The sequence below is a fragment of the Oncorhynchus clarkii genome, chromosome 18, assembly GCF_045791955.1.
Source record: "Oncorhynchus clarkii lewisi isolate Uvic-CL-2024 chromosome 18, UVic_Ocla_1.0, whole genome shotgun sequence".
Lineage (NCBI taxonomy): Eukaryota > Metazoa > Chordata > Actinopteri > Salmoniformes > Salmonidae > Oncorhynchus > Oncorhynchus clarkii.
In genome coordinates, this window is record NC_092164.1 from 47,203,642 (window position 1) to 47,213,427 (window position 9,786).

A 9,786-nucleotide genomic window follows, 5' to 3' on the forward strand; every position below is an offset into this window, starting at 1 on the left:
CATATCTGCGCCTCTCAGCTTTCGCCGCCTCCAGTTCTTCTTTGGGGCGGCGATATTCTCCTGGCTGAGCCCAGGGTCCTCTTCCTTCTAATTCGTCCTCCCATGTCCATACCTCCTCTTTGGGCTGCTCCTGTTGCCTCTTCTCCTGCTGCACCTTTGGGCGGCTACACTCCCCTGGTTTAGCCCAGGGTCCTCTCCCGTCGAGGATTTCCTCCCATGTCCAGAAATCCTTATTGCGCGTCTCCTCGCGCTGCTCCTGCCTGTTGACACGCTGCTTGGTCCTTTTGTGGTGGGTGATTCTGTAACGGTTTTCTTGATGAGAAGGAGAGTCGGACCAAAATGCAGCGTGTAGATTGCGATCCATGTTTATTGTGACTATAGCAACACGAATCTAAATACAAACAGTGCAAAATAATAAACGTAATGAAAACCGAAACAGCCTAAACTGGTGCAAACTAACACTAAGGACAATCACCCACAAACACACAGTGAAACCCAGGCTACCTAAATATGGTTCCCAATCAGAGACAATGACTAACACCTGCCTCTGATTGAGAACCATATCAGGCCAGACATAGAAATAGACAAACAAGACATCCAACATAGAATGCCCACCCAGTTCACGTCCTGACCAACACTAAAACAAGGAAAACACACACGAACGATGGTCAGAACGTGACAGAGAGTCCCTGGTTCGAGCCCGGGTAGGGGCGAGGGGACTGACTAAACTGTTACATATGTATGCATGTATGTGTGTGTGTGTGGCCAGATTTTTTTTAGGATCAGTAGCTCAGTGTTGTGTTTATCCTCATCGATCCAGAACACTAGCGCTGGAGCCACACTTCTGCTGCTCTCTGAGTCCCTCTGGACTACTACTGCTGACTACTGCTACTGCCCTCTGAATCTGTAGTCTCCTCTCAACCACACAGGCCAGGGGTATGGAGTGATGGATGGGAGGAGGGATGGAGGAGAAGGAGGAACAATGCAATGAGGGACAGATTAAACGATTCTTGGGCTAGTTTCAGAGTTTAGCTTGCCTGAGAAAACTCAAGACTAGGACCAAGCTATAGAGGAGAGCAGACAGACACAGAAACATACAGACACACAGACAGAAGGACCGACAGACAGACCCCCCTACCACACCCTCACTGCACCCCTTTTAGCCTGGCTGACCTGTCACTGATAACACCACATTGCTGCTACATGTGGGGAGAACAGAACAGAACAGCTGACATGACAGAGCAGCCATCAGAGGAGCTGGGGAAAACATGAAAACATGTCAAGCACTCATCAATACCCCCTGTCTCTAACAGCTGTTGTGTCTGGACTATCATTAAATGCGAAGATGTATTTATATCAAAGCAGTTCTTTAGGTTTAATTATTAAGTGATTCAACTAACCATGTAAATATTAATTAACTAGGAAGTCAGGGCATCACAGACAATTTTGAGATTAATGTTTCATTTTCCGAATATAACTCTTCAGATATTTCAATATCTGATCAATTAGTTTTCTATTAATTAATTATTACCTTCTCATTACTGAATGTCGCAAACCCTTGTATATCCGCACAAACTCTAGTTTCCATAATGAATCAGCAATATACAAATTGGCTTTATTATTTATTTATTTAACTAACTAAATAATCACATAAACAAACAGTAAATATTGATTACTAACAATGATAGAAAAGTCCTTAGTGGGCTAAGCCGATATGCCGGCTTGGTAAACAAAGGAAAGGGGTGGGGACTGAGAAAGAGCGGGAAAGACAAAATGGATGAACTACACACAGTCTATAATTATATTTATTGAAATGCCAATCCCTTGCACCTGAATGGCAGCTCATTCAAGAATAATTGCAATGTATATATTTACGCCCATATGTCATTGTTGTCTTCTCTGTTGGAATACTCGATCGTCCTGTAGAGTTCATCAGAGTCTCTGGTTAACTTTCCCAGAAGTCACAATGTATTTTGTGGTTGTAGGTGGTTAGAATGGAATACTTCAGAGTACCATTCGGAAACGTTTCCATAGATAGATGCTTCGGCGGTTGTCGGTATTCTCGTACTAGACTTTCTAGCTGCAGACTAGTAATTATACATCTAAGATTTGCTCTTATTCTGTAGTGATCAATAGTCTCAGAGTTTAACCATTTCCAGCAGTGTAGCCAAAACTACAGCTGTATGGTCTCCGATGCCTATAGAATTGTAGCCTTTACAGTTCTCTGACTTAATTTATATTTTGTAGGATGGTGTTTTATACTTGTGGAAGAAGAGGCAGTTTATATGACGCCTAATGTGATGTCTGGGCTCACGGGGGTGTGGCCACTGACGAGTTCATCTTTATATGAAGATCCATACTCTCATTTAGAAGGTTAACGTAACATTACATCTTTTCACAAATAGTTTTATGTTGATCACATACATTTCACAATATTTAGATGCCAACCTGACAGCTGGGAAATGTACACATTAAGAGATATAGTTATGTGTGTTTCCTGTCCATCATGAGATCACCAAATGAAACACACTCAACATAACTGTTCCATAAGTGTCCACAGACCATTCCCACATTCTCAAAAGTAGAAATATTGTTTAGTTCTCCCATTTTGAGAATTAGGAGTTCTGAAATAAGAGAAGCTCTTTGTTCTGTTAGACTCTCTCCCTCAATACTACATGGTAGTTTCTACCAGGTACTTATGACCTGTCGTAAAGTCCTAACATTTGTGGCGGGGAGCGTGAGAGAGGGCGGGAGCCACGATATACACCCCAAAGGGTGACACAGCTCTCCTCTCCCTCCCTGTCTAACAGCTCTCCTCTCACCCATGTCCCTGTCTTACAGCCTCAGTGCTGACTGAGAGGGAAAAATAACCCCTCAACCACAATCAACTCTTTCTCTGAGTCATACTAGTATCAATGTAAACTCCCCATCCTAAATAGGGGTGTGCGCACGCATCTGAACAGTAACAGTTGTTAGTTCGAAATTCTGCCTGTCGTTTTAATGTGCCTGTTATCATTCAGACCTGAGGGAGGAGACATTAAAAACCAAACAATCTTGTTGTAGCATCCTGTGCATGACTCCTCTCCCTAATGCTGCCCATCTCCCTTTGCGCACCCTCACACACACACACACACACACACACACACACACACACACACACACACACACACACACACACACACACACACACACACACACACACACACACACTTGCAGGCTTGACATCAGAGTAACCCTGTTTTTATTTACATGGTTTTAACCAAGGGGTGGTTACGAGGATGTCCACCGGTCCTGATCATTCCACACGTGTGACTGGCATTCATGTGCTTGGCAGCTAAACAGGAGGGGAGATGCAGGTGTGTGTGTGTGTGTGTGTGTGTGTGTGTGTGTGTGTGTGTGTGTGTGTGTGTGTGTGTGTGTGTGTGTGTGTGTGTGTGTGTGTGTGTGTGTGTGTGTGTGTGTGTGTGTGTGTGTGTGTATGTGTGTGTGTGTGTACGGCTGTGTGTGACTGTGATCCTAACACAAGGTGAAGTATGTTAGCCAGAACACCCTAGTTATGTGTCCTTTACTCTGATGCCTCAACCAGGGAAACAGACCCAGAAATAATGATGCTGTATGGCCATGGACATTCTTATGCCAGGCTGGCTGCTTTTCTTCTCTTCATCATTATGTCACCTGTTGCTTCTCAGCCATGTGTGTGTGCCACAGGAGCACTATTAGTTGGATACGATCATGCCCAGTGTCTTTCTTCACGTGACAAATATGTTTTAATCAAACAGCCAGCAGCATATAATGTATATCTACATTTCAAAACATCACATGGCTAGTCATGTCCATACACTGAGGCATCATTACAGCACTCAGAACGTCCTTTCTGCTCTCTCCTTCTGAATCTCTCTCCTCTCTCTCTTGCCTTCTTTTCTCACCTTCTCTCTCTCCTCTCTTTCGCTCTCGCACTCTCCTCAGAATACGTCCTCTCCATCTCTCTCTAGATAGAGACATCCATCTCTCTCTAGATAAATTAATCTTAACCCACCCCCCTCTCCCCAACATATCCACCAAAACAAAAAAAACAAGTAAGAAATATTATAACGAAAAAGGACAGTAGGCTCATTTCATGTTCTCAGACCCACAGACTACTGTATTGTTACATTACTGCAGGAAGAATGATCAAACAAGCAGAGAGAATCCATACACTGAATTTACAGCACCCATCACCCCAACACAACAGGGTTTACAAAGTGGTTTACAGTAACCTTACCGTAATTCAGTTATTAAGAGCCTCACATGACATAATAATACTTGTCACTATCAGCTATAACTATTTAATGATTGTATGAGACACAAAAAAAATGTTATTGCTTTATGTTATTTCTTTGTAGTAATGGATTAATAGTTAAAAAAAAAAGGTATTACTAATATTATCAAAATTACTTTTAAATGTACTTTTCATTTTAAACTCTACAAATTGTTTTACCCAAAAATCTGTCTATCATTCAATCAAAGAAAAATAAATGCACTGTGAATTAGCGGTAAAAGAGTAACACAGCTGACTCCAGCATCTGTTTTGATGCACTCCAGCCTACATTGGTCCCATAGCCGTTCCAGGCAAAGGAGGTGAAATCCCCACATTGAAGAAGATTATCCTGAGGGAAAAACCCACCACCACCAATACAGTGGTGTTCAACATTACCGCCTTTGGGTTTGACCCCAGAGCAGAGGGCTGTTGCCGCCCGTTCATGGTTTATGGCTCTGAAACTGATGACGCCTGCCTCAGTCTCCCCTCTAGTGTTAGGGCCGTAGAACATTTTGGTGGACTCTTTATCCCTGTGGTCATATACTATTGGAATGGAGGGTCCATTGTTGGATGATGGCAGTCAGGTTCCAGTGGTATAAGGGCATGTTGCTGGGAAAGTTCCACACCGAAATGTCTTCTGCTACGATGTCGTAGTAGCCTGCCTCCCAAGTCTTCCTGTTGGCCAGCATGTCTTCCCCTTTTGGCCATTTGGCGTTGTTGCCCTTCTGGCAGGTCTAACTATCGCCAACCGTGCACTTCCCATAGAAGTTGTAATCGTGCACGCTTGCCACCAGAGTCCAGCTGCCGCGCGCTGTGGTCATGTCGCAAAAGGTCTGTGGTCAGGGAGTACAGACCATCCTCAGATGGACCATATACAGTGGGGCAAAAAAAGTATTTAGCCAGCCACCAATTGTGCAAGTTCTCCCACTTAAAATTATGAGAGAGGCCTGTAATTTTCATCATAGGTACACTTCAACTATGACAGACAAAATGAGAAGAAAACAAAATCCAGATACTCACATTGTAGGATTTTTAATGAATTTATTTGCAAATTATGGTGGAAAATAAGTAATGCCTGGACATGCACTAGCTTGAGCAGGGGGACCTTGCGTGCGCTGCAGGATTTTAATCCATGATGGCGTAGTGTGTTACTAATGGTTTTCTTTGCGACTGTGGTCCCAGCTCTCTTCAGGTCATTGACCAGGTCCTGCCGTGTAGTTCTGGGCTGATCCCTCACCTTCCTTATGATCATTGATGCCCCACGAGGTGAGATCTTGCATGGAGCCCCAGACCGAGGGTGATTGACCGTCATCTTGAACTTCTTCCATTTTCTAATATTTGCGCCAACAGTTGTTGCCTTCTCACTAAACTGCTTGCCTATTGTCCTGTAGCTCATCCCAGCCGTGTGCAGGTCTACAATTGTATCCCTGATGTCCTTACACCCTCTCTGGTCTTGACCATTGTTGAGAGGTTGGAGTCTGTTTGATTGAGTGTGTGGACAGGTGTCTTTTATACAGGTAACGAGTTCAAACAGGTGCAGTTAATACAGGTAATGAGTGGAGAACAGGAGGGCTTCTTAAAGAAAAACAGGTCTGTGAGAGCCGGAATTCTTACTGGTTGGTAGGTGATCAAATACTTATGTCATGCAATAAAATGCAAATTAATTACTTAAAAATCATGCAATGTGATTTCTGGATGTTTGTTTTAGATTCCGTCTCTCACAGTTGAAGTGTACCTATGATAAAAATTACAGACATCTACATGCTTTGTAAGTAGGAAAACCTTTAAAATCGGCAGTGTATCAAATACTTGTTCTCCCCACTGTATATATATATATTATAGTGCTAAGCTATTCTTCATGTTTTGTGTTTATTGGAGTGAAGCTGGAAAAGTAAAATACACCTCCTTTAAAAACTCATTCTTGCCCTACCTCCCAACTTTCCACACTGGCAGTGAACTAGTGTGTTTTTAACAATGACACTCCTGGAAAAGGAGCTCATGCCGAAAGGATCTTTGCACACCTTGTGTACAAAGCTGAATAAATACCATGATGTGATCATTAAGGTGAACCTGATAAGGACAACTCATATTAAACCAGCACGTACTGTAGGCAGTAGACCATTTGTTTAAATTTCCCAACATGTATATGGCAGCTAAATAAAACATGTTGCTGACATTTTATTTTATGGTGCCACTAATTTGTAATTCATAAGTGATTATACAAGTAGTTAATAAGGTCTTTATTATGTTTTTTTAGATATAAATTTGGCGTAAATTAAACGTTTTATTTTCAAACATTATAAGTAATTTGTTACTGGACAATTCTTAAGATTAACAGAACTAAGATTAACAGATCCCTAAGATTAACAGAACTGCGGGGAAATGGTGCCCGACAGGCGGTGGCGAAGGACACTGTCTACCGTTGTCCTAGCTAGCTAGCTACCGTTGTTGCCCTTGCCTCTTCTTTTGTGGGTTTATCAGCGGTTGGCATCCGATGTTATGATGCATTACTGTCACCTACTGTACAGGAGCACCCCTGCCTGTGGACCGGAGTCCTAGATTAAAAATGGACCAAAAGAAGTACAAAGAGGGTTACTGCAGATGCAGGAGTGCCCACATGCAGGAACGCCCCAAATTGTGGGCTACAATTGCACCCTTCTCTTTGAATTCAACCGAATGCACTGTTGATGAGCTTGATGTGTAGAGGCTTCTCCATCACTGGAGACAGAGTAGAGGTAGCTCCTAGGAGGAGGTTGAGAAAGAAAATGGATGAAAGAAAGGAATGTGAGGGCAAGAATGATTCAGCGTCTCAGCTTCTTCTGACACTAATTAGCTCACTCCCACACGTCCTCTTCTCGGCTCCATCTTCTTCTCTTTCCTCCTCTCACTCAGACAGTCCTGTTCACTTCAACCCACTTGGTGTTCCTGTTCCTCACTTAACATGAGCCTGTGATAGCAATCTCTCTCTTTCTCATTGGAGTTATAATTTTAATTCTGGGCCAAAGAAAATAATCAATTGGGAGTGAGGGAGGGAAAATGAGGGTGTGAGCACCAGACTGTGTCCTGGGGCTCTATGGGGTCTGTTTGTGAACAGAGCACCAGGACCAGCTTGCTCGGAGGACAGTGCTAGTGGAATGGCGTCTCAGAGAGAAGTGTTAGACAGAATAATGTGTTCATAGAGTAGGAGGGGGTTGCTGCTGGGAAAACTACGATCAAGAGGCAGCTCCGGACAGGAGGGAGACTCTGGCAGCTCCGGACAGGAGGGAGACTCTGGCAGCTCCGGACAGGAGGGAGTCTCTGGCAGCTCCGGACAGGAGGGAGACTCTGGCAGCTCCGGACAGGAGGGAGACACAGGACTCACCGGGCTGGGGAGACACACAGGAGACCTGGCTCTGGGAGCAGGCACAGGACTCATCGGGCTGGGGAGACATCCAGGAGGCCTCTTCCTTGGCCGAGGCACCGGATACACTGGGCCGTGGAGGCACACTGGGGGTCTCGAGCTCAGAGCTGGCCCCACCCGTTCTGGCTGGATGCCAGCTTCCACCCGGCAAATGTGGGACTCTGGCACCGAGCACACCAGCCTGTGAATGCTCCACCTCGACACCGTGAGCATCAACCCATAGCACGGGTCCTGACCAGTCCCATGCTCTCCACGGTAAGCACGGGGAGTTGGTTCAGGTCTGCTTCCTGACTCTGCCACACTCCCCGTGTGCCCCCCCCCAAAAAAAACACATTTGGGGGGCTGCCTCTCGGGCTTCCTTGCCAGCCGTGTTCCCACATACCGCTGGTTCCTTTCTCCGGCTGCCTCTGCTCTCCTAGCTGCCTCCACCTGTTCTCTTGGAAGGCGATCACTTCCCGCCAGGATCTCCTACCATGTGTAGACTTCCTTAGCGTCTAGAATTTCCTCCCATGTCCAGGAGTCCACCTTACCATGCTGCTTGGTGGTGGGAAGTTCTGTCACGGTTGGCTGAAGGACTGGACCAAAGTGCAGCGTGGTAAGCTTACACTTTCTCTTTATTCAAAAATGCTGCCGCCAAAACGAAGAACAAAAACCAAACCGTGAAGCTTTGAGCTATGTGCCCTGAACAAAGACAAAGTTAACTTCCCACAAAACAGGTGGGGAAAAGGGTACCTAAGTATGGTTCTCAATCAGAGACAATGATAGACAGCTGCCTCTGATTGAGAACCACACATAGAAATAGAAAATCATAGAACATAGAACATAGACTGCCCACCCAAATCACACCCTGCCCAAACCAAAATAGAGACATAAAATGCTCTCTACGGTCAGGGCGTGACACTCCTCATAAAAACAATCTGCTATTTGCAGGTAGCGAACATCCTGAAATTGAACGAGCTTTTTACCCAATGTACTTATCATAGAAACCTGTCCGTGCTTTACTTTGTGCAGAATGCGTTTCACCAAGGTAAAATTAGCCGTACCATTAGTTTGAAAGCCAATTACATGGTTTTATTCAAAAACCCTAGAGACAAACTACAAATTAACACTCTAGCTGAGCAGATGTACCCGGGAAAGAAATCCTACTTTATGGAGAGCTATGAGGACGCTACCAAATCGCCATTTTCTTATTTAATCGTGGATTTAAAAGCAAATACTCCAGAACACCTGTCTTCTGTATATGTGTAGTCCTGAATATAAAACATCAGTCACTCTTTGATTCATCAAAAGTTCTTGTTCTCTACAGTCTAACATAAACAATATTTCACTACACTCACAATATACTTTTAGATTATAAACATGTATTTAAAAAATAGAAAAGGAATGTGTATCGTCATGTCGTATACATCGTAACCCGCAGGGGTTCACAGTTGTTCAAATGTTGCATATACATTTTTTAGTATCTCGATATTGTGTTATATTGTTTTCTAGAGTGTACGAAAAATAATATATATGAATGCAGCTGCCACTTCATTAAAAACTTTAGATGCATTTGACCCTAGATCATTTTGTTATATAATGGGTACATGTGGGGTTTGCTACCTCTGGAAGTTCCTTTGGTCTGTACAGAGTTGGCTAAATCCGCTCTTTGCCCCTTACATGGGGAATAATCTCCAAACTGCTCTAAACATTGCTGTTTTTTGATGTCTCTAGGTTCATCTCCAGACTGTTGAATGAGGCCTGTTACAACTTTCTTACAAAACCTTAAAAGGGAGTTTGTGAAACCATTCAATCATGGATGTATGTATACATATTTAACACGTATTGCTTGTTACCGAAGACTCCTGTTGTACTTTGAATCGCCACTCATCCCTGTTACATCTTGATGTGATGGCTCTCTATGTCTGTACATGTTTATAATCCACATAGTGTGAGGCTTTTGCAAAAGACGTATCCCGATCAAATTCAAAACCGGTATCCAAGCAAATTCATAATCACAAAGATCAAATCAGAACAATCATTATTACCAATCATTATTAACATACTTAGGGAATTCCACATGCCGGTTCATTAAATCAAATTCTATAGC

At 43.7% G+C, this 9,786-nt stretch overlaps 1 pseudogene; it reads right to left on the bottom strand.

Moving 5' to 3' along the window:
• Window positions 1-4,526: 4,526 nt before the first annotated feature.
• LOC139372351 (intelectin-like) lies at window positions 4,527-7,910 on the bottom strand (annotated as a pseudogene).
• Between the last annotated feature and the right edge of the window lie 1,876 nt (window positions 7,911-9,786).